Source organism: Elephas maximus, chromosome 3 (genome assembly GCF_024166365.1).
Source record: "Elephas maximus indicus isolate mEleMax1 chromosome 3, mEleMax1 primary haplotype, whole genome shotgun sequence".
In the NCBI taxonomy this organism is placed as follows: domain Eukaryota; kingdom Metazoa; phylum Chordata; class Mammalia; order Proboscidea; family Elephantidae; genus Elephas; species Elephas maximus.
In genome coordinates, this window is record NC_064821.1 from 92,194,557 (window position 1) to 92,220,984 (window position 26,428).

Here is a 26,428-nt window from a genome sequence, read left to right on the forward strand (position 1 = left end):
CCCTGTTCTGGGACTCCAATCACTTGCAAGTTATCTTTCTTGATAGAGTCCCACATGATTCTTAGGGTTTCTTCATTTTTTTTAATTCTTTTATCTGATTTTTTTTCAGCTATGTTGGTGTTGATTTCCCTGGTCCTCCAGAAGTCCCAGTCTACATTCTAATTGCTCGAGTCTGCTCCTCTGACTTTCTATTGCGTTGTCAAATTCTGTAATTTTATTGTTAATCTTTTGGATTTCTACATGCTGTCTCTCTATGGATTCTTGCAACTTATTAATTTTTCCACTATGTTCTTGAATAATCTTTTTGAGTTCTTCAACAGTTTTATCAGTGTGTTCCTTGGCTTTTTCTGCATTTATCCTAATTTCATTTGTGATATCTTTAAGCATTCTGTAAATTAGTTTTTTATATTCTGTATCTGATAAGTCCAGGATTGTGTCTTCATTTGGGAAAGATTTTGATTCTTTTGTTTGGGGGGTTGGAGAAGCTGTCATGGTCTGTTTCTTTATGTGGTTTGATATGGACTGCTGTCTCCGAGCCATCCCTGGGAAACTAAATTTTCCAGGTAATCAGCTTAAAAAAAAATGCAGTCAGATCCCTATCTGAATTCTCCCTCTGGCTCAGGGTATTCGGATGTTAATGGCGCCGCCTGGGGAGGGTGAGGGAGGGATCAGAGAGCTAGAAGTTTAGCACCACAGAATATAGAGCTGATCACCGCGTTCACACTCCGCCCCCATCCGCCAAAATCCGGGCGACGGCTCCCAGGTTGGGACGCTACTCTCCCCACTCCGAGACCAGTCACTTCCTCCCGGGGACTTCTCCCTCCACTGCGCAGCACCGCTCGTGCGAACCGGGTGGGCGTCACCCGCACGACCAGGTGGGCCCGCCCCCTGGATCAATTCAGGGGAATATAATTGGACCCTGTGCTCACGCCCCGCCCGCTTTCGCCAAAATCCCAGTGGGACGGCTCCCCGGCTGGGACGCTGCTCTCCCTGCTCCAAGACCAGTCACTTCCTCCCGGGGACTTCTCCCCCTGGTGCGCCGCGCCACGCCACATGCGCGAACTGGGTGGGCGTCCCCCCGCACGAACGTGTGGGCCCCGCCCTGGGGTCGCTTTAGGGAAATATAGCTGACCCCCCCGCTCGCGCCCCGCCTGCTTCCCGCCAAACTCCCAGCAGGACGGCTCCCCGGCTGGGACGCTGCTCTCCCCGCTCCAAGATCAGTCACTGCCTCCCGGGTGCTTCTCCCTCCAGCTGCGCCGCTACGCTGCCCACGCGAGCCAGCTAGACTCTCTCCCGGGATGGGTTCGGGGGGGTAGGGCTGGGCCCCTTGTCTGTGCCGTCTGCCCCCCTGGGCTCTGCCCCAGATCGGGCTCCGAAGGTCACCTGCCTGGTACGCTGGCTCCTAGTTCTGAAAACGGTCGCTGTCTGCCTGTATTTGTTCGTTTTCCGTCTCTAAGTCTGTGCTTGTTGTTCAGAGTTCGTAGATTGTTATGTATGTGATCGATTCACTTGTTTTTCTGAGTCTTTGTTGCAAGAGGGATCTGCGGTAGCGTCCACCTAGTCCGCCATCTTGGCCCCGCCTCTTAAAATATCCTTTTTTTAAGGCATCCTAACAAGACTATGACAAGTGCATTACTGAAACAGCTTGTCTGCAGCCATCCACTGATTGTAGAGACATGTTTAAACAAGTATTGTTTGGAATAAACCTGTGCATGTATGAACTGGAACGCTAGTAGCAATACTTTTTGACTTACCCTCATATGTAAGCTGTACAGTCTCTGCTTTACCATTTGTAAAATGAGAACAGTGAATGATTCCAACATAATAGGGTTTATGTGATGACTACTGCAAGTGCACAGAACAGTAAATCATATAACTGCATCTCTGTTTCTGACATTTGTTCAATGAGTGCTTACTAGTATTACCCACCAGCCTAACAATGTGCTAGTTACTCTGTGTACATTGCTACCAGCCTTCAGAGGTGCACTTCTGCCTCTGTAGCCAGCCATTCTGTTGGCAAGGGATACAGTGTCACTTTCATCTCTCTTGATCTCATCCCAAATAGGTAAAGAAGTTAACAAAGATCTCTTCAATCTGAAGAGACATATTGTATACGTGCACACATATGCATGAGCACACATACACAACTAAAATTACTTTTAACCTAATTATGCCTAAATCATTTAAAAGGACCAAACAGTGTACCTAATGTTCTTTTAATTATATTAGGCATAAACTTACATGTCAAAATTTGTTACATGTATTTGGCTCATTAAAATGTAGACACATTAGATAGGCTTTAATCTAATGTCTATGTAATAATTGGTAAACCGCAGTATAATAAAGTCTTTAGAGAGTTCTAGGAAGAGGCTAAATGCAAAAGAAGGTATGCTCTCAGGGTGTTCCGGCTGGAAAAGACTTTAGAAGATTATTTAGTCCCCTTATTTTAACATCTGGGAAATAGAAGCCCAGAGAAAAGAAATATACCTGAGTCATCTGGCAACTATACAGCTAGGACCAGATCCCAAGTCTCCTGCCCTTTATACGGTGTTCTTTACACTAGATAAAGGGATGATAATAGAACTTTTTTTTTCCCCCCTCCTAACATTTTTTTTTTTAACATTTGTATTTAAAACCTAACCAGGAGGTGGGGCCAAGATGGTGGAGTAGTCAGAGGCTTCCTGTAATCCCTCTTACAACAAACAGTCCCCACAAAAATAAGTGAATTGATTATATATGACAATCTGGGAGCCCTGAACATAAAACACAAGGTTCAGGAATAGGACAGAGTGGCAGGGGGAGAGAGAGGCAGTTCAGAAGTGGCAAGGAGTTGCCAGACCTGACCTGGAGGGAACCAGCACCTTGAAGGTCAGATCAGCTGACACCAGCAGTGAGGCAAGCAGTGGCGTTCGGGACATGTTTTCCACACAGGGAGAGACCGAATGGCAGAGAGTCTACTTGAGCCTCCAGAACCAGTGAAAAGCGGTGTTCAATCAGCAAAAGATAAGTACATGCATCTAACCTACTGTGCAGATTTAAAAAAACACCCCTTTAGGAAAAATGTCTCTCCCATTTACCTGCTTCCTCCCTGTTCTGCACTGGTCTGGGCTGGTTTCAGTAACTGCTGAGTCCCTTGGGCCAGAAGCAGAACCCATCAAGTGCTCTGATCCATTCTTCCAGCCTTGGAAAGGGAACAAATTAATAAACAGGAAAAAATAATCTGCCAGCTCCTCCAAGCCAGGAACTTAGGGCAAGCATAGCTCCTTTGCCTAGGCACAGGCATAAGGGATCCACAGACTTTGAAAGCCTTTCACCCCTGCACAGACCTGTGTGAGCTCATTTCAACAGTGTAGGCCCTCATTAGCACAGTACAACAGAGCATATACTGAAGGCTAACTTCACTGTATCAGCTATATGGTGGAGTGGCAGGTCTGTGACATCTGACAGCACTCTGCCTATTAAAAAGGGTCCTCACCTACCTATATCAGGGGCCTGAGGACTGGTGGCTCCACCCACACACCAAGTTTATGACATTTGACACCACTTTGCCTATTAAGCAGGGTCCTCACCTACCCACATCAGGGGCCTGAAGACTGGTGGCTCTACCCACACCACCTAGCCATCCGTGATGGGTCCAAGAATAAGTGGTGCTTCCCATTCCTTACAGAAAATGGCATTGGGTGCCCATTCCAGCTGCAAAAGCTACCCTCCTATGAGCTCTAGAGAACAGGGACATGCTTTCCTTCCAGACACTCAGGGGCAGCTGTTAGCTCCCTGCCTTGCTCAGCTCATGACCCCTTACTGCATCCAGATACCTGTGCCTACGTCAATCACCCCTGCTCGTCTAAGACTGTAGGTGAGAGCCTGCACCACACACTTGGTGACCAACTACCTAGACACCTGAGCTGAACCCACACAAGAAAAGTAAATAGACTCCTGGGCTCACATAACTAGTAACAGATCTAACCACCTGGTGACATGGCATTAGAGCTTCAAAGGCACCAATAATCAAACTAGCCCACATGAGCAACCTATGTGGGCATATCAAAACAAGAAGCTAGGACACAGTAAACAAACATAAAATAAATAACTTATTGATAGCTCCGAGACAACGGTCAATACCAAATCACGTAAAGAGGTAGACCACAGTGGCTTCAGCAAGCTTCCAAAATGAAGAATCAAGAAATCTTCTGGAGGAAGAGAATTTCCTGGAATTACCAGAGGTAGAATACAAAACATTAATACACAGGACTCTTCAAGAGATCAGCAAGGAGATCAGGCAAAATGCAGAACAAGCCAAGGAACACACAGATAAAGCAACAGAGGAACTTAAGAAGATTACAGAAGAGCATAATGACAAATTTAACAGGCTTTAAGAATCCATAGAGAGACAGCAAACAGAAATCCAAAAGATTAACAATAAAACTTCAGAATTACACAACTCAATGGAAAGTCACAGGAGCAGAATTGAGGCAATAGAAGTTAGAGTTAGTGAAACTGAAGATTAAGCACTGGATACCAACTTATTTGAGGAAAAATCAGATAAAAGAATTTAAAAAATGAAGAAACCCTAAGAATTACGTGGAACTACATCAAGAGGAATAATCTATGAGAGACTGGAGTACCAGAACAAGGGGGAATAATAGAAAATACAGAGAGAATTGTTGAAGTTTTGTAGGCAGAAAACATCCCTGATATCATGAAAGATGAGAAGATATCTATCCAAGATACTCACTGAACCCCACAAGGTAGATCCCAAAAGAAAGTTACCAAAACGTAATTAAACTTGCCAAAACCAAAGATAGAGAATTTTACGAGAATCTAGGGATAAACGAAAAGTCATCTACAAAGGAGAGTCAATAAGAGTAAGCTTGGACTACTCAACAGAAACCATGCAGGCAAGAAGGCAATGGGATGACATATATAAAGCCTTGAAGGAAAAAAGCTGCCCGCCAAGAATTTTATATCCATCAAAACTGCCTCTCAAATATGATGGCAAAATTAGGGCATTTCCAGATAAACAGAAATTTAAGGAATTTGCAAAAACCAAACCAAAATTACAAGAAATACTAAAGGGAGTCCTCTGGTTAGAAAATCAGTAACATCAGATAACAACCCAAGACTAGAACATGGGTCAGAGCAACCAGATATCAACCCAGATAGGGAAGTCAAAAAAATAAATCAAAGCTAGAACACTGAAAATAGGGAAACAGAGATGTAAATATGTAAAAGATGACAACATTAAAACAAAAAAAAGAGGGACTAAAAACAAAAACATAGTCATAGATCTTTCATATGGAGAGGAAGTCAAGACAATATAAAGAAATAAATTGGTTTAAACTTAGAAAAATGGGGTAAATATTAAGGTAACCACAAAGGAAACTAACAATCCTACGCATCAAAATAAAAAGAAAAACATAAAGACTCAGCAAAGACAAAATCAACAACAATGAAAAAGATGAAAAGAAAATACATAAAACCTAACCAGGTTGTATGCTTTGGGAATGTGGACAATTTAGATGAAGAAAAGAGAATGAGAAAAATAAGAGTAGAAAAAATATATAGGATGTATTCTAAGGATGTATTCTGGGGAACATTACGTGATATAAAATGCTGAATTCTAGGCTGGAGTAGGCGGGAGGCTGGGAGAATACAAAGGGACATTAATTCATGAAACTATGAATTAAGCCATGTGATAGACACTACATGGTTCATCTTATTTAATGAGAGAGATAGCATTTAGATTACACCTCCCAGTCTATGTGTTCCTTGAGGGTAGGGACCATCTTAAAGGCTGGATACATGAGAGATGTTGAGTACAAACTTAATGACAGTCTGATACCAACAAAGTCAATCTAGTCACCAACGTAAATTGACTAGGAAGGTAGACTACCATGACTAGAGTAGGTGTAGCAAAAATAATGAAAGTCTAGAAGGCAGGAAACTTGAGTTCTGGTCTAGGTACAACATTCTATGTGACCTTTAGCAAGTCACTTCACTTTCCAAAAAGACCCCTGCTGGTGCAGTAATCAAGCACTTGCTGTGAACCAAAGGATTGTCAGTTTGAACCCACCAGCCACTCTGCAGGAGAAAGTTGTGGCAGTCTGCTTCCATAAAGACTGCAGCTTTGGAACCCCTATGGGGCAGTTCTACTTTGTCCTATATGGCCTCTATGTGTTAGAATCAACAGGTTTGGTTTGGTTTTGGTCACTTGTCAAAGTTAATTTAATTTCTATATTGAATCTTTTTTTCTTTTTTTAACTGCTGATTACAATGCTTATTATGTTGTTCAAGATTCCTAATATACATGTACCTTTTAAGGAAGTGGCTTACAAAATTTAATGTGCATAAGAATCACCTAGAGCTTATAAAAAATGCAGACTCTTGGATGTACACCAAGAACAAGACATGCTGGTTCAGTGGGTCTAGAGTGGGGCAAGCGCCTTTGTTGGTTTTCATATCGGTGATCTGTAGGCCATGTTTTAATAAGAACTATCTAAATCAAAGTAGTCTCTTCTTTTCCTTGGCTACCAGCAAGCGCAGTTCAGTTTTAAGCTTCTTCTTCTGTTTATTGCTCACCTCTGGTTATTTTATCCTTATTTCAATGGTCCCACTCTATTTTATTTATTTATTTATTTTAATGTAAGTAGCTATATTCTTTCCGGAAGTGATAGACACAAATAATAAAGAAATATAATTACAGGGCCACTGAACTTTCGTGGAACGTGGTTTCCTCCTTCATAAAATGAAGGGGTTGTACTAGATGATCCCTAAGTGACTATCAATTCTAATAATTTCATGATTCTATAATGCAAACAAATCCACTACCAAATTCAATATAAGGTAAATATTAAGCATCTACATGTACCATGTATTAGTCAGTGAACAAAACAGGCAAAGCTCCCTGTTATTGTGCAACTTACATTCTAGTGGTGGTAGACAGCCAACAAACAATAACCACAATAAAAATAATTTATATAATCTGTTATAAGTGCTATGGGAAAAAGTAGAGACAGAAACAGGGCATGAGCTGTGGGTAAGGTGGGAGTAGATCAGGTTCCTTTATTAAATGCAGAGGTTAAAGAAATTCCCAGTGAGAAAGCTAGTTTTCAGCAAAGACTTAAATGAGGTAATGGGGTTAGACAAACAGGTATCTGAGGAAAGAGCATTCCAGGCAGAGAGAACAGATGACCGGAATGTTCAAGGGCAAAAAAGTGATCAGTGTTGCAGGAACAGGCTGAGTGAGGGGCAAAGCTGTAAGAGATGAAGCCACAGAGGATACAGGCGGCCAGATCAACAAGTGCCTTCTAAGTTATTTTAAGAGTCATTTACTCTGAGTGAAGTGGGAAGTTACTGGAGAATTTTGAGAAAAGGCATTACATGATCTGACTTATGTTGTGAATGGTTATCTTTGGCTACCGTGTTAGCAATAGACTATAGAGAGGCAATGGTAAAAGCAGAAAGACCAATTACAAAGCTGTTGCAGTAATACAATGGAGAAATGATGGTGGCCCAGACTAGGGCAATATTAGTGGAAAAACCAATGGAATTTTCTAGATGATTAGATGTGGGGGGTATGAATTTAAGATACACAGGCTTCTTTTCATACCTTGCTCTGACTGATCATAAAATGCTGTCTAAACTATGGCCATGATCAATGGAATTGTGTAAATTTCTCTTTAATCTGTTTATGTCAAATAAGCTTTGAAGGATACACAGAATTTGATTAAAGGAGAGAAATTCTGGTCCTGTGACATTCCTTTAAGACATTTGGGTGATCCTGCAACACAAAAACATACTCTAAGACTGTCACAACGTTTCTGGCCTCAAAAGAGACAGACAGCCCGGACTTAAATTGGCGTGTATTTTTTGAGCACTTTCTATGTGTCAGGCAGTATTCTAAGCATTTTACATGTATTTACCTCAAGAAAACATCTCTGAAGTACATATAACTACTATTCTTCCTCATACTTTAAATAGGGAAACTGATAACGCAAAGAGGTTAAGAAATCTGTCCAAGGTCACATAGTGAATGAGTTGGGAAGTTGGAATTTAAACCAGGCAGCCATGCTCCAAAACTCTCACTCATTCAACTGCTATGGCTTCTCTAAGCCTCCATTTCTCATATGTAAAGTTGGGATAGTAATAGTACCTGCTTCATAAGGTTATTGTGAGAATAATAAGAATTATTATTTAGCCCAATACTTATACTATGGGATGATTCTACTCTCTTATATAGGGTCGCTATGAGGGAGAATTGACTTGATGGAACAAAAGAATAACAGCAAAATCTAGCAATGTTATCACATGACACTACAGTTGATGAATTTATGACTATTATTTTCTGGTCCTTTATGGTTATTAAATCGAGGCTCAATGATGCTTAAACATCTTTCCACGTCACAAAGGTAGAGAGAATGAAAAGATTTGATTTCAGATCTCTTGACTCAAAAGTCTTTTTCAAATCTTCACATTGCTTCAAATGAATGAAGGATACAGATATGCAAGGATATTGAATGCCACCTATAGTTTCCAGAAATACTGTTTACATGTCTATAAAAACATGCAATTTAAATGGAACTTAAAGAATAGATTCCCCATATATTGGCAATAGCCAATTCCAAAGGATAATTTTAAAAAAAGTTTGTTTTATAGCAGTAGTAATAACAACTACCTCCAAATAAACTTAACAAAAAAAATAAGAACTTGCATAAACGGAGTTACTCAAGCTTTACTATAGACAGAAAAAGATGAGACACACCATGTTCCTGGACAGAAAGGCTTATAATTGTATTTGTCAGCTTTGATCAAATTATTCTATAAATTTAATACAACTTCAATAAAAATGCCAGGAAAATTTTTAGAATGTGAAAGGATAATTCCAAAACCCATCTTTGAAAAACCCCATGAGAACTGTCAAGAACACGTTTTAAAAACAGATGTCTACTATATGCTAGGAACTGTTCTTGTTGTTAATTGCCATCAAGTCCACTCCAACTCATGACAACCTCCTGTGTACAGAGTAGAACTGTGTTCCATACGGTTTTCAAGGTTGTGACCTTTTGGAAGCTGATCACCAGGTCTATCTCCTGAGGCACCTCCGGGTGGGTTCGAATCACCAACCTTTCAGCTAGCAGTTGGGCACTTAACAATGTGCCCCACCTAGGGACTGTTCTAGGCTCTGTGAATACAGAGAAGCAGAAAGATGATGTTCCTATTCTCATGGAGTTTTATTATAGTGATCTAAGACAATGAAAAAATGAATTTTTATGATAAAAATTAGCTTTCAAATCAACGGAAAAAGAATGTATTTTTCAACAAATGATGTTGGAATAACTAGCTAAGCATTGAGAAAGAAGTAAAGTTAGATCCCTACCTCTAACTTTACTAACCAACATAAAGTAGATTAGAAATTAAATGTAAAATAAATAATAAGAGAAGAAAAGAAAAGAAAGGAGAAGGGCAGGGAAAAATGCAAGGGAAGAAAAGGAGAGAAGAAAAGAAAAAGAAAGGAAAAACTATAGGACTCCTTGAAGAGGAAACAAATGAATAATGAGTTATATACTCCTGAAAATGAGAGGGTCTTTCTTTGTTTAACACCAAAGAAATAAGTACTGAACAAAAAATTTACAGATTTGACAATGTGAAAATCAAAACTTCTAAACATAAAAAATACTACCAAGAAAACTGAAAGGCACATAATAAAATGGGAAAATATATCCAATTGTATAAGAAAGGGCTTAATTTACTTAACATAAAAAACTCTCACAGTCAAAGAGAATATGATCACTAGTGTTAACAAAAACAAAACAAAACAAAAATGAGAAAGGCTATGAACAGGAAGGTTGCAAAATAAAAACAAAACAAAACTATAAATTATCATCAGCCTTACTAAAAATCTTTAACTGAACTGGTAAAGAAAGTTACATCATCAAAAAACAGTGTATTACTTAGTTTTGCCAGCAATTGGCACAGTTAATACTACTGGAAAGGGTATAAAATGGTAGAACTCAGAGGGTACTTTATTAACATGGCTCAAAAATGTTTTAAATTACATAACCTCAATTCTGCATCTGGCAATCTAATTTAAAGAAATAATTATGGTGAACACAAAAATGTTTATTATAGCATGTAAATGTGCATCACTAAGAGATTGATAAAATACATTTTTATGTATCACAGCACTGGGTCTGTGTTTGGGTATCCAAACAATAGACTCCTGATATTTCCTTCAAAAGAATATGATTAAAAATTTTAATGTATAAAAGATATTTAAAATATATTGCCAAGAGGAAGAAAAAGTAGGTTTATGAAGTAATACCATATTATCTAAGTTTTAAGAAAAAAAATAGGTAATTTTACTTAAGGTAAAGTGCATATATTTCTCTACTTATCTATCTAAAAACAAAAAAGTAAAATCACACCAACATACTTCTCATTGTTAGCTGTCATCAAGTTGGCCCTGACTCATGGCAACCCAACGTACAACAGAACAAAACGTTGTTCTGTCTTGTGCTATTTTCATAATTGTTTGTATGCTCAAGTCCATTATTGCAGTCACTGTGTATTTTGAGTGCCTTCCAAACTAGGGAGCTCATCTTCCAGCACTATTCTGGACAATATTCTATTGTGTCCCAGAGGGTTTTCACTGGCTAATTTTCAGAAGTTGATCACCAGGCCTTTCTTCCTAGTTTGTCTTGGTCTGGAAGCTTCACTTAAACCTCTCCACCATGGGTGACCCTGATGATATTTGAAATACTGATGACATGGCTTGAGCATCATAGCAACACACAAGCAACCATAGTATGACAAACTGACAGATGGGCCGTGGACCAACACACTAACAGCGGTTATTTCTTTTTGATTGCCTAATGAACAGGTTTTGTTTTCTTCAAGTTATTTATAGTTTCTGTAATTTCCAAAAGAATATGCATTGTATTTGTAATAAAAAAATTAATGTAGTGGTAAGAAGAAAGGGTCCTGGTGTCATCCTGACTGTACCTTCAGCCAGTTAATTTGCCTTTCTAAAGCTCTTTTTTTTTTTTTTTTTAAAGCTCAGCTTGCACATCTATAAAATGAGAATGATAGTTTTTTTAAGAATAAATAAAAAAATGCAGGTCAAGTATTTATTTGACATGGTATATATTCAATAAGTGATCGATAACTATTTAATAATTTATTTATATATGCTGTCAAAAATATACACAGAATATACACCAGTTCAATTTCCACATGTACAATTCATTGACACTGATTACATTCTTCAAGTTTTACCATCATTTTTACCCTCCTTTTCCAAATTGTTCCTCCCCAGTTAACATAAACTCACTGTCCTTTGAACTTCTTCTGTAGCCTTTGGAGTTGCTGTTGTCAATTTCATCCTATATACATAGTTCTTTAAAGGAGCACAATGCTTAAGGCAGGAATTCTTTAATAATTAAGTTAACTACTGTTTGGTTTAAAGAAGACTTCAGGGGGTACCTTTGCCTTAAGGTTTAAGGTTTAAAGATTATCTCAGAGCAATGGTTTTGGGGGTTCATCCAGCCTCAGTGGTTTCTGAAAATTTGAATTTGGCAATTTTTTTTCCTAAATTTTATTTTGTTGTTGTTGAGAATATACACAGCAAAACATACACCAATTCAACAGTTTCTACATGTACAATTTGGTGACATTGATGACATTCTTTGAGTTATGAAACCATTCTCATCCTCCTTTTTTGAGTTGTTCCTCCCTCATTAACATAAATTCACTGCCTCCTAAGGTTCCTATCTAATCTTTTGAGTTGCTGTTGTCAATTGATTCCATATAGATAGTTCTTAAAGGAGCATAATGCTCATGGCAGCCTTTTTTATACTAATTAAGCTAAACTATTGTTCAGTTTTAAGATGACTTTAGGGGATATTTTTTGTTTAAGGTTTAAAGGAGCTATTTCTCAGGGAAATAGTTTCAGGGGTTCATCCAGCCTCAATGGTTCCAAAAAGTCTAGATTCCATGAGCATTTGAAATTCTGTTCTACATTTTCCTCCTTTTGATCAGAGTTCTTTTATGGAATCTTTGATCAAAATGCTCAGTAATGATAGCCAGGCATTATTCAGCTCTTTTGGTCTCATTGCAAAGGAGGCATTTGTTTATGGAGGCATTAGGCACACATTCCTTATCCTCTTCCTGTTCCTGACTCTTCTTCCTCTGTTGCTCCAGGTGAATAGAGACCAATTGTTGTGCCTTGGATGGCCACTTGCAAGCTTTAAAGACACCAGGCACTATGCAATGAACTAAGAGGTGGAACAGAAGCACTGAACATGTTATTAAGCCAATTAACTGGAATGTCCATGAAACCATGAGCCTAAACTTCCAAACCAAGGAATTAAATCCCATGAGGTGTTTGGTCATACCTAAGCAGCTTCAGCAACTACTCTTTGTGTGTGTGTGTGTGTGTGATTATTGTATATATACCTATCACACAACTTTTTACAGGGGTACAACTTATGACAGCAATTATAATAATCAGCTATGCAATCCTTCCCTTAATCAATGCAATTATTTAGCCACTGTTAACCCCCTTTCTCCCCTCCCTCCTGCCCCTGGTAACCACTAATAAACTTTGCTTTCTTTAAATTTGCCTTTTCTTGTCTTTTTATATAAGCGAGGTCATACAATATTTGTCCTTTGTGAATGGCTTATTTCACTCAGCATAATGTCTTCAAATTCCATCCATACTACAGCATGTATCAAGACTATTTCTCCTACTGGATGAGTAGTATTCCACTGTGTATATGTACAGCATTTGTTCACCCAATTATCTGCTGGTGTACATTTAGATTGTTACCATCTTTTGGCTACTGTGAATAGTGCTGCAATGAACATTGGTGTACAATCTTTGTTTTAGTCTCTGCTTTCAAGTTTTTTGGGTATATACCGAGGAGTGGAATCGCTGGGATATATGGTAGTTCTATTTTTAGTTTTTTGAGGAACTGCCACACTGTTTTCCATAATGGCTGTACCATTTTGCATTCCCATCAGCAATGGGAATTTCCCCACATCTCACCAACAATTTTTTTTTTTACATCTCACCAACAATTTTTTTTTTTTTAAATCTTAGCCACCCTCGTAGGAGTGAAATGGTATCTCATGATGGTTTTGATTTGCATCTCTCTGATGGCTAAGAACATTGGGCATCTTTTCATGTGTCTGGTGCCCACTTGAATGTTCTGTTTGGTGAAATGTCTATTCAAGCCCTTTGCTCATTTTATGATTGGGTTGTCTTTTTGTTGCTAAGTTGCCTAAGTTTGATATATATTTTGGTTATTAGATTCTTATTGGATATATGATTTCCAAAGATATTCTCTCAGTCAGTAGCTTGTCTTTTCACTTCTTTGGTAAAGTCTTTTGAGAAACAAAAGTTTTTAATTTTTATGAGGTTCTATTTGTTTTGTATTTTGCTGTTTGTGATTTTGTTATTATATTAGATAATCCATTGTTAAAAGCTTGGCCTGACAGTATTGCCCCTGTATTTTCTTCTAAGAAATTTTAAGTTTTTTAGTTTGCACATTTGGGTCCTTAATCCATTTTGAATTTGTTTTTGTGTATGGTGTGAGGCATGAGTCCTGCTTCATTTTTCTGAATCTAAAAATCTAATTTTCCCAGCACCATTTATTGAAGAGATACTTCTTTCCCCATCAAATGGACTTAGCACCTTTGTCAAATATCAGTTGACCATAGATGGGCAGGTTTATTTCTGGACTCTCAATTCTACTCCATTGGTCTATGTATCTATTGTTATACCAGTACCAGGCTGTTTTGATTATTGTAGCTGTACAGTATGTTTTAAAATCAGGAAGTGTGAGTCCTCCTACTTTGCTCTTCTCTTTCAACACTGTTTTAGCTATTTGGGACCTCTTGCTATTCCATATAAAGCTGAGGATTGGTTTTCCTATTCCGTAAAAAAGGCTGTTGAAATTTTGATCAGGATTGCATTCAATCTATAGATCGCTTTGGGTAGTATCGACATCTTAACAATACTAAGTCTTCCGATCCATGAACATAGAACATCTTTCCATTTATTTAAGACTTCTTTAATCTCTTTCAGCAGTGTTTTATAGTTTCCATTGTATAAGTCCTTCATGTCTCTGGTTAGATCACCACTTGCTTATTTTATTCTCTTAGATGCTATTGTAAATGGATTTTTTTCTCTAGTTTCCATTTCAGATTTCTCATTGCTGGTGTATAGAAACCCAACTGATTTTTGTTTGTAGACCTTTACCCTGCAACTTTGCTAAATTCCTCGATTAGCTTTAGAAATTTTCTTGTGGATTCTTTGGGATTTTCTATATATAGGATACCATCATCATTATTTAAAAAATTGAGAATTAAGGGACAAGGTCAAAGCCCATTTATCTCTACAGAGACATTACATTCAGAACTAACAGAAAGTGGAAAAGAAGCTTAGAGATCCCTATAGTTAAACAATAAAGCAATGGCTGGAGCCTACCTGGGATCCTGTGAGCATAAAAGGGTCATGGAAAATTAAGAAAACAATCCCCAAACAAATCCAAGCAATCACTGAAGAGCAGGCTGGAAGTCTGCATGTTGCTTCAGTTACACAGTGATAATTAAGAGCAGACATCTGAAACACCCACTTCAAAATGTAACATTCTTAATATAGGGTAACATAACACTGAACTTTGTAAAGATGTCAGCTTCACCTAATATTGTAATTATTGTGTATATCATTCTGAGAGTTTTCATGTAGAAATATTTTTTTTTTTATTTCACTTTCTGGTTCTTTTTTTCAATTTTCTTTTAAATCACATTACCAAAGACAGTCAAACAGTTAATTGTTTAAGCTATAGCAATACATTTTCTTGCATTTCCAGATGTATAGCTCCTCAATGCCATTGAGCAAATGTAAGAAAAAAGATGAGGCAATACGGTAAAAAATTGAGACATCATAGATTTCTCACTGATCAGCTTCATGGACTGATAAAAGTGTGTTTCAAAGTTATGAAGACCTAAGATCAAATTCCAACTTTTCACATAATAATACTTATTGAGCACTCACTATGTGTAAGGCCCTCTTCTATATGCTTTTATAAGCTTTGTAATCTTGGTCAAATTACTTAAACTTCCTGAGTTTCAGTTTCCTTAACTGAAAAATAGGAATACAAATATCTATTTTGGGGGGTTATTTTCAGGATTAGAAATCAGCTTTTACTTAACGCAATATCCATATTTGGGCAAAAACACAAATGCATTAGTTTGGGGATAAGTATACAATATCTAGAATATTTAAATGCAGATGATGATGACAGCAAGAGGAGTGTTACTATGTGCCAAGCATTATTCTAATCACTTTATATACATAAACTAATTTAAACCTCACAACAACCGTGAGTGTAGAAAACTGAGGCACAGAGAGTTTAGATAACATTTATAAGACAAGAGGTAGCAAATAATGAGGCCAGATTGAAATGTATGCAGTCTGGTTCCAGGGTTGGTATTCTTAATCACTAGACCATATAGCCACTCTGCTACATACAGTTGGTCTCATCCTTTATATGCAGCTGTGTTACTGAGTCATTTGGAAATGCATTGTCTTAGAAGTGCCTTGCTTGCAGAAAATGAATTTTTCCTTTTGAGATGTGATTCTACCTTTTCCATGTTTCTCAGGCTTCATGAACTGAACCAAGATCCGGAACGAAAGAAGAGGGACAGTTGAGTTCCAACTGCCTATAAAGGTTATGACAATATCATACTTGTTGGACCTAATTTAGACAAAAAGTCAAGGTTAGAATGGTCCTAATTATACATAATAATCATATCTATTGTTTATGGAATACATATGGATTATGTTAAGCACTTTATATTCATGATGTCATTCAACTCTCATGACAATCCAATAATATTGGTATTTCTATCCCATGTAACAGATGGGAAAACTGAGGCTTAGGGAAGTTAGCTAACTTGTCCAATATTGCATAGCTAGTAAGTCTATCTGATCCTGATGCTCTTAAACATCTTAAGCCCTATGCCTGATTCTGCATTAATTCAACTTACATCATTAATTCCATTTATGACTACAAAAATAGTAATGTTCACTAAAAAAAGCCAAACAAAAGAGAAAAACACAAAGTAGGAATAAAAAAAGAAAGAAATATGCTCCAAGTGTCTAAAAGGGACACTTAACATTCTGATATAATATTCATATACATATTTTTCCACAAAGATAAATGTATTTCTCAACTAATAAAAAATAGAAAAACTTTTACCATGGTATTATATATTCTTCCAAAATTATTGTTTTTAAATTATCTTCCTGAGTTTATGCTTTATCCTGGATATGAGTGATCTAACGGTAGTGACCTAAAGGAGGTAAGAAACCTGCAAGAAAACCTGCCCCTGACTGAGGCAAAATCAAAGATACCAGGTTTACTTTACATCTTGGAAAACAGTTTGTGCTTTTAATTACTTTTTTCTAGTGGGTGGCTGAATAAAGGAAGGAATGAATGAGTATGAACATTGTCCATCTCCATAGTGGTTTAATTAATGCACAAAGTTTTGAGTCCATGATGGAAAATAGTTGTTACTTCATAAGTCTATATACTACTTTTTGAATCTGAAAATACATCGAAAGACTTATTTACGTCCTGTTGCCACTGCCACTAGTTCTCCTTAGCATTTCTCTCATGGATTATTGTACCTGCCTTTTAGCTCCTGCTTCCTAATTCATTCACTTCTGTACCAGACCAATCCTTATCTTTCGTTAGCACCTAAGTACAGTGTCCAATACAACGATGACTGAGTTACTGACTAAGTGTACAAATTAAAATAAACAGTAGGAACCCAAACAAGTGGTTGGGAAAAAGCAATTTCTTCATCTCTAATATGGGGATAACAATACTGCTGACATCATATTGTGGCTGTATGTATTAAATGAGATAGGAATGGATTTCTGCTTCCACCTAAAATGAAGTTCAAAAAAAAAACAAAAAAACAAAAAAACCGAAATCATTGCTGCCAAATTGATTCTGACCCATAGGGACAAAAATTATACCTCTGCCTGAAAAAACTAGAAACAAGCTGAAATAAATGAAAGAATGGTTTTCAAGACAGTACAAGTCAGGTAATGAAGGGACAGTGCATTATTGGTAAAAATGTAGAATGCTCATAATTTGGAAAATATTTTGGCAGTTTCTCATCTGGTTAAACATTCACATATCCCATATTACCCAGTTAGTCCCCTCCTAAGTATTTACCCAAGAAAACTGAAGCATATGTAGACACAAAGATTTGTACATGGATGATCATTGCAGTTTCTTTTGCAATAATAAAAATTGGTAAAAAAAAAAAAAAAAAAAACTCTAATACCCATCAGCAAGTGGAAAGGTAAACAAATTGTGATTTATCTATATAATGGAGAACACATATAAAATGTATAAAAATAATGAAACATTGATATATGCAACACCTAGATAAATCTTACATAATTAGGTTAAGTGAAAGAAGCCAGGCAAAAAGAGTACACAGTATATGATTCCATTTATATAAAATTCTAGAAAATAAAAAATAATTTATAGTGAATAAAAAAAGATCAGTAGTTGCCTAGGGAGGAGATGGTTTCATGGATCTACACATAAGTCAAAACATCAAATTGTACGTTTTAAATACATGTGAATTCTTTTATGCTAATTATACCTCAATAAAGCAGTTTTAAAAAGTGAGAAAAGAAAATATCACAGTGCCTATCACACAGTAAGACTCAGAAATTTAACTTACTATTATTACTAAAGTTTAATGAAATAAAAATATATAGCTATTACACTAATAAGCTGGCACCAGATTTCCTTCCATGTTTGGCAAAATAATAAAATTGGGTGTACATAAAGCATGGATGGCAAAAGCCCAAGCAAGAAAAACAGATGGTCGTAGGGTTCAACACAAGCAAAGGAGAGGAATTTGAGTTTTGCACTCAGCAGATTAAAAAAACAAACAAAAAACTACAGAGATGGTGGTAAGTACAGGTAAGAATGATTACATGCAACAGAGATCAGTAAAAATTCCCTTGTGGTTGGGGTGACTGAGGAATATTTTAAGACAGGAAGTTGCTTAGGTTTCATCTTTGTGCTATAAATCTTTTCTCTAACACCTCAAAAAAAAAATTTTTTTTTTTTTTTTTTAGTCCACTTAACAAATGCTTTAGAAGGGTGGTGTTGGAGTTCATGGAGTGAATGTGTACGTGTATGTCAGTTAAAAATGGGTATCGCTGGGAGAAACAGGAAAAACAAAAAAACAGTGTCTTAAGCACAAAAGAAGTTTATTTTTCTCTCACATAAAAAAAAAATCTAGAATTAGGTATTCCGATTTTGGTATGGTGACTCTGTCACTGTGAGAATGCAGCCATTTTCTATTTTGCTTAGCATGCTACTTCCTGGTTTAAGATGGCTGCTCAAACTCCAGCCATTATACTCATATTCCAGCCCACAGGAAAAAGAAAAGCACAAAGCAGGGTATGACTCCTCCTTTAAGAATACTTTCTTCCCAAAAGATGCAAACATTACTTCAGCTCACATCTCTCTAGCTATAAGAGATTATGGGGAATGCAGTCTTTTTCTCTGGAGTCAGGTAAGCAGATAAAAATCAAGAGTTTAACTATAATGAAAGAATGGGGGAATGGAAAATGAAGTAGGCAACTAGCAATCTCTTTCAGAGTGTGTAGAGAGAGGACAGAAATGACTTTTACATCTGATTCAAAGCAGTGTTAAACAGCGGCAGTACACACTAGCAAGAATCTAGAGGCATAGGTCTTTCTCCTCCAAGAAAACATCACAGAAACTTAGCAGGAGCTTACACTTTCATATGGTGTGCACCAGTGATCTAAATTACTCTTATCTAGGCCTCAATATGAATTCATTGGGTGGTGCAAATGGTTAAGTACTCAGCTACTAACCTAAAGGTTGGTGGTTCAAATCTACCCAGAGGCGTCATGGAAGAAAGACCTGGCTATCTGTTTCTGAAAGGCAGCAGCCATGAAAACTGATCACAGTTTTACTCTAGCCTAGACTCCAATATTCGAGGATTCAATTTTTTTCTTCAGTTCTTTCATCTTTGACACATGCCAAGGGTGTTCTTTCTTTTTGGTTTTCTAACTCCGTATCTTTGCACATTTCATCATCATGCTTTACTTTGTTTTCTTGAGCTGTTGAAATCTTCTGTTCAGCTTTTCACGTCATCACTTCTTCCGATTTTCTTTAGCTACTCTGCGTTCAGGAATAAGATTCAGAGTCTCTTTTAACATCTATGTTGGTCTTTTCTTTTTTATTGTCTTTTTAATGACCTCTTCCTCTCTTCATGTATGATGTCCTTGATGTCATTCCACAGCTTGTCTGGTCTTCCATCATCAGTCTTCAATGCATCAAATCTATTTCTGACACAGTCTCTAAATTCAGGTGGAATATACTCAAGGTCGTATTTCGGCTCTCGTGGATTTGCTCTAATTTTGTTCAGCTTCAACTTGAACTTCTTGCATATGAGCAACTGATGGTCTGTTCCACAGTCATTCCCTGGCCTTGTTCTGACTGATGATATTGAGCTTCTCCATTGTCTCTTTCCACAGGTGTAGTCAATTTGGTCCTGTGTATTTCATCTGGCAAGGTCTACATGCATTGTTACCATTTATGTTGTTGAAAAAAGGTAATTGCAATGAAGAAGTCATTGGTCTTGCAAAATTCTATCATGTGAACTCTGGCATCTTTTCTATCACCGAGGCCATATTTTTCAACTGCTGAGTCTTCTTTGTTTTCAACTTCTGCATTACAATCGCCAGGTATTATCAATGCATCCTGATTGCATGTTTAATCAATTTCAGACTGCAGATGTTGTTAAAAATCTTCAATATCCTCATCTTTGGCCTTTGTGGTTGGTGCGTAAATTTAAATAACAGTCATATTAATTGGTCTTCCTTGTAGGCATATGGATTTTATCCTATTACTGACAGCATTGTACTTCAGGATAGATCTTGAAATATTCTTTTTGGTGATTAATGCGACACCATTTCTCTTTAGTTTTTCATTCCAGGCATAGTATATCATATGATTGTCAGTTCAAAATGGCCAATACCAGTTCATTTCAGTTCCCTAATGCCCAGGATATCAATGTTTATGCGTTCCATTTCATTTTTGATGCCTTCCAATTTTCTTAGATTCATACTTCGTACATTTCACATTACGATTATTAATAGATGTTTGCAGCTATTTATTCTCTTTCTGAGTTGTGCCACATCAACAAATGAAGGTCCTGAAAGCTTGAGTCCATGCATGTCATTAAGGTTGACTCCACTTTGAGGTGGTAGCTCTTCTGCAATAGTATTTTGAGTGTCTACCAACCTGAGGGTCCTATCTTCTGATACTATATCAGACAATATTCTGCAGCTATTCATAAAGTTTTCACTGGCCAATTTTTCAGCAGTATAGCACCAGATCCTGTTTTCTAGTCTTTCTTAGCCTGGACATTCTGCCAAAACCTGTCCACCATGTGTGATTCTGCTGATATTTGAAATACCAGTGGCATAGCTTCCAGTATCACAGCAACATGCAAGCAACACAGTACAACAAAGTGACAGATAACAAGTTAGTTATGGTTTGTTATATATCTCTCTTTACCCACTTAATTGTTTTGTAAATGTTTAAAACTCTGAGAAAAGAAACACTTTGGGCTGTTCAGTAAACACACATTATGGATGTTCCACCATTACAGTGACTTTTAAGGGCCCTCACTATTGACCTCCACCTCTTTTTATAGTCTTATTTTTCACATCCTACAACTTCCTTACACATACCCCATGTTCCAAATTACTTATAGTTTACTACACTGAACACTTTCAAGTCTTCATGTCTTTGCTCTTGTTGTTTCCTTTGCTTAGAATGGTACCTAAGACCTGGAAAATTACCGTTTATTCTTCTAGATCCAGCTCAAATGACATCCTTCAAGGAAGCCTTCCCTGACTCCTCAGATAGAATTAATTACTCCCTTCTTTGTTCCCCCTTAAGCATGTAGTTTATATTGAATTCTAATATTTGTCATGTCTTTTTAGTTGCTTTTTCTTTACCTGTCTTTGCCTATAAAAGTAGAGTTAGTCAGAAATACATTTTATCTAAATCCCCAATAGCTAACACAGTGTTTGACACAGACTAGGAGTCCAGTGAATACTTGCTGGATAAATGAATGATTGAGTGACTTTTTTTTTTCATAATTCAATGCTTCTTATCCTGAATTTCTACATGTTCCAAATATCATAAGCTGTTGCCAATTTAAGGGAGAGACCTGCAACAAAGCCAACTAACCCAAATAAACTCTAAAATAATTTCTCTCTAACAGCATTATACATCAGAGAATGCCTCCTTAACCTCTCCATCATGACAGAAGTAAAGAGAAAACTAACTACAGTGTTGCTTTAACAACAGAAAACTCATCTTGCCTCTTGGCTACAAGCCCATGCCCACTGCATTGGATTCAGCCCAGTCACCAGTACTCTAATGGCATCCAGAGTCACTTTCCGACAGAGCCTGGCACGCTCTGCAAAAGCCAGCCAACAACTTGTTTTCTGAGAAATCCAAGAAGCTTTTGTATATGTTATTAAAGGGTGAAAGAGAAAGAGAACATACCAACCATTCCTTTCCCCTTGGCACCAAGGTTCTTGGGAGAGCTTCCCAAACGCCCATATTGAGATGGCATTAGAAAGTGCTTAACTTATTTCCTTAAAATAAAGCAGGTCTTTTAAAATAAAGGCATATAAGAATGCTGTTAGTCAATATAAAAACCAAAGGAAAATCACATTACATGAGCCTGTCCCTGCATCTTTACATTTAAGAAGATGATTGTTGCAGAAATCCCTGAAGTTAAGCTCTGATCAGCTTCCTCACTCAAAACCCATCAATGACCAGCATCATTTATTCATTTCTGAACACTCCTATCTAATTTATTAGTCTCTATCTATACCTAGTGCCTACCACAGTGAGTGGCAATAATGGGAATATTAATGAATATCTGTTGAATAAATGAGGCCCAAGAGTAGGAGTAACAATAGAAGTATAGGAAGGGAAAAGGGGGAATATTGCCTACTCCAATATCATGTACAAATAATCTCATGAAATTGATCTATAACTTTTCTCTTGTATCAACACTTACGTTTTTCATTTCATGATTTCTTTTTATCGAAGATAACTTAAAGTGCATAAATCTTTAATGTATATCTTGTTAAATATTTTTCCAAATGTCTGCTTCCTAAGAAGAATACAAAAACCTTATTCTCATTTAATCCCATTTACTTCTTCATGTTTTATCTAACCCCAATATCTGAATCATCTAAGGATCTACTTCTATTGTCTATTTTTATCTTGATTATTAGTAACATTTTTCTGCCGCTCGTGTATCTAGTAATTTTTTTTACTGTCTGTCAGATATTGTGTTTAAAAAAGGTTTAGGTGCTATCTTCCACCAGAGAGGTCACCATTTTCCTCTATGAAGCATACACAATGAAAGGCTAACTGCCTCAATCCAATTAAATCAGGGCTGAGTTGCAGTTTCAGTAAGATTCAGCTCACACCTGTTTCATCACTATTCCTTGGGTGTGGCCCTCTTGGCTTTTAATTCAGAGCTTTTCAGGTCTCCCTCTTTCCTCAGCCTGAGAGACTGTGGGAGATTTAGTTCTACCCTTCAGAGGTTGTAAGTTTAGCACTTTTGCCTCCCAATACTTACAACTTCAAAAATTGACAAATGGGTTGAAAGGGAAACTTCATGTATGTTTGAAGCAGGCCGCCTCCTTCAAGTTGGACTTTGTGTCTTAAGCCATGACGTTGTGGGAGTTTTTATTCTGCCTTATAGAATCCCCCAGCCTACTCCTTAACCTCTTCAGAATTTGGAGAGTGCCGCACGAGAAAAAACAGCTAGCTACCTCTGAGGAGCGTCAAGTTTCAAATATGCTGGAAGAGCCCCACACAACTACCAAAAGCCTCACTAGTTTCTCTTTGCTTCAGTGAAGTCTTTCTGTCTGAGCCAAATAAATCATCCATTCATTTTTAGTATCAGCACATGCCACAGGAAAGAAAATAGTCAGTAATCATCAGCTCACTTTTAGAATGCCTCCCCCCTCTCTTGGAATTCCAATTTATCTAGTCCTTTTTGCTTCACAGGTCTCAGATATGTTTAAAAATGTAGTCTACCATTTTGATAAAATACTCAATAGATGGAGCCTAATCAAAAGGATGAAAAAGGTGGAACAGAATATCAAATTCCTATAGAAACTACAGTGGATACATTGAGACTGGAGAACTCCCTGAATCTATTATTCTGAAATAATCTTTAGTCCATGAGGTCATCTGTAAACAAAACAACAATTTAGCTCAATTAATAAAGAATACACTATGGACTGCCAGAAGAACGATCAAATCTGTCTTGGAAGAAGTACAGCCAGAATGCTCCTTAGAAGCATGTACTTTGCACATGTCATCGGGAGGGACCAGTTACTAAAGGTGCTTGGTAAAGTAAAGGGTCAGTAAAAGAGAGGAAGACCCTCAATGAGATGGATTGACACAACGGCTGCAACAAAGGGCTCAAGCACAGCAATGATTGTGAGGATGGCATAGGACTGGGCAGTGTTTTGTTCTGTTGTACACAGGGTCACTATGACTTGGAACCGAATTGATGGAACCTAACAACAACAACGATAAAGAACATTGAACATTTTGCTCTTTTAAAGAACTATCTAATGCAATCAAACTGACAACTGTAACTCTAAAGCACAGATGAGAACTTTAAGGGGCATAAAGGATAAAAGTTAATGGTGGTGAAGCAATATGGATACAGATAATAAGAATGGTAACTGCCATGGATTGAATTGTGTCCCCCAAAATATCTGTCAACTTGGCTAGGTCACGATTCCCTAGTATGACTGTATGATTGTCTACCATTTTACCTTCTGATGTGATTCCAGTATGTGTTGTAAATCCTATCACTATGATGTAATAAGATGGATTAGCAGCAGTTATATTGATGAGGTCTACAAGATTAGGTAGTATCTTAAGTCAACCTCTTTTGAGATATAAAAGAGAGAAGCCAGAAGAGAGACATGGGGACCTCGTACCACCAAGAAAGCAGTGTCAGGAGGAGAGCAAGTCCTTTGGACCTGAAGTTCCTGCACTGAGATGCTCCCATATCAAGGGAAGACTGATAAAAAGGACCTACCTCCAGAGCTGACAGAGAGAGAAAGCCTTCCCCTGGAGCTGGTGCCCTGAATTCAGACTTCTAGCCTACCGGACTGTGAGAGAATAAACTTCTCTTTGTTAAAGCCATCCACTTGTGGTATTTCTGTTATAGCAGTATTAGATAACTAAGACAGTAACACAATATGAAGAATGTAACCAAGGGCATTGATTTGTACATGTAGATATTGTTAAACATATGTATGTTTTGTTGTGTATATTTTCACCAAAAATAAAATAAAAAATATAATTTTATTAATTTATTTGGCTTTTTCCACGTGATGTGATGATATTGTTAAACTTTCAAAATCTACTGGAAGCGAAAGTCCCTCATTTTTAAAATATATTATATATTGCATATCATATCCTTTACTTGTCTAATGGTCCATTCCACAGTGACTATACAGATTGGCATATGAATCTTAATCTAGTCAAGTTAGCATAAAGAATGGGCTCCTTCATTTATTTGAGGAGATATGTGGCATGTGGCATATTAGCTCAGAAGTCAAGTTTCTCAATCCATGATTATTTGGATGGTCATGAAAAAAGCCAGAGTCAAGTAAGAGTGCTGAGAAATGTACCTAAAAAACTTTCAGTAGTCAGAATTATAAAAAAAAGAAAGAAAGAAGCAATTGCCTCCTAGATCCTTAGTCTGGAATTTAAAGTTGAACAAACTATGACTTGATTGCCCAGGATTATCCCTCACTACTCCCCTGAACTGGATTTGACACTCCTACTACCAAAAATTCACAATCCTGATGCTCCTTATCTTTAGACTCTGGCTCCACCCTCATCGCCTTAATTGGAATGTGCCTCTCCATCTGTTGTAACCCTCCACTTTGAAGAGAATCAAAGGAAATAATACAAGTATTAACTTTATACAGACATGGAGCTGAACTGAGGTCTGTCACTACCAGTTCAGCTCAACAAGAACTACCAAAGCACCTGTTATTTGCCAGTGATTATTTAGCAACTAGAGATTCAGAAATTAATGGCAAAGTCTCTCCCATTGAAGGCTTCATACCATGATGGGAGGAAGGCATAAGTATACAGATAATTCCAGTACACCATTTCCTCTTCTACGGAGAAGAGATCAGCACAGAATCTTGCAGATAACCAGAGGATAAGAATCTAATACAGCTGGGAATCAGGGGTTGCTGCCTGAAAAAAAGATGACATTTGATTTGAACCTTGAAATATAAGTTAAGGGTTATACCAAGGTAAAATAAAAAAAAAGTAGGAGGTAGATGTTGAGACTAGTGAAGCATATTAGAACTATATGACAGTGGATCATCTATACTTTATATAGGAATCTGGACTTTTCGTATAAATGACAGAGCTTAATTGAAGGTTTTAAGCAAGAAAAGTATATGGTTTAATTTATGTCTTCCAGCAATCACTTTTCCGAAAAGTGTGAAGGATAAGGGTAATGTGGGGAATGAATTACACTGGAAAAAAGAAAAGGAACAAGGAGTTCAGTAGGACACATTATAGATTCAGGAGAGAGATGATGAGACCCTGAATTTAGGAAACAGAGGTGGCGATGAAAAGGTAGGGGAAAAATGAGAAATATTTAGAAGGCAAAATTTGACAGGACTTGGTAACATTCTTTGTATGTGAGAGGTAAGGCACTCTCCAGGAGGAACATAAATTTGAAAAAATATCCAAGTTTTTGGCTTCGGTGACTGGGGGGCAGTGGTACAATTTATTAAAATAATGACCTAAGAGGAGCTGATTTTGGTGAGAAGATGGCAAGATCATTTTTGTTGTTGTTAGGTGCCATCAAGTCATTTCTGACTCATGGCAACCCTATGTACAACAGAATGAAACACTGCCTGGTTCTGTGTCATCCTCACAATCATTGCTATGCTTAAACCCACTGTTGCAGCCACTGTGTCAACCCATCTCACTGAGGGTCTTTCTCTTTTTCGCTGACCTTCTACTTTACCCACCATGATGTCCTTCTCCAGGGACTGGTCCCTCCTGACAACATGTTCAAAGTATGTGAGACGTGGTCTCGCCATCCTTGCTTCTAGGGAGCATTCTGGTTGTATTTCTTCCAAGACAGATTTGTTCATTCTTTTGGCAGTCCATAGTATATTCTTCTCCAACACTAAAATTCAGAGGTGCCAATTCTTCTTCGGTCTTCTTTATTCATCGCCCAGCTTTCACATGCA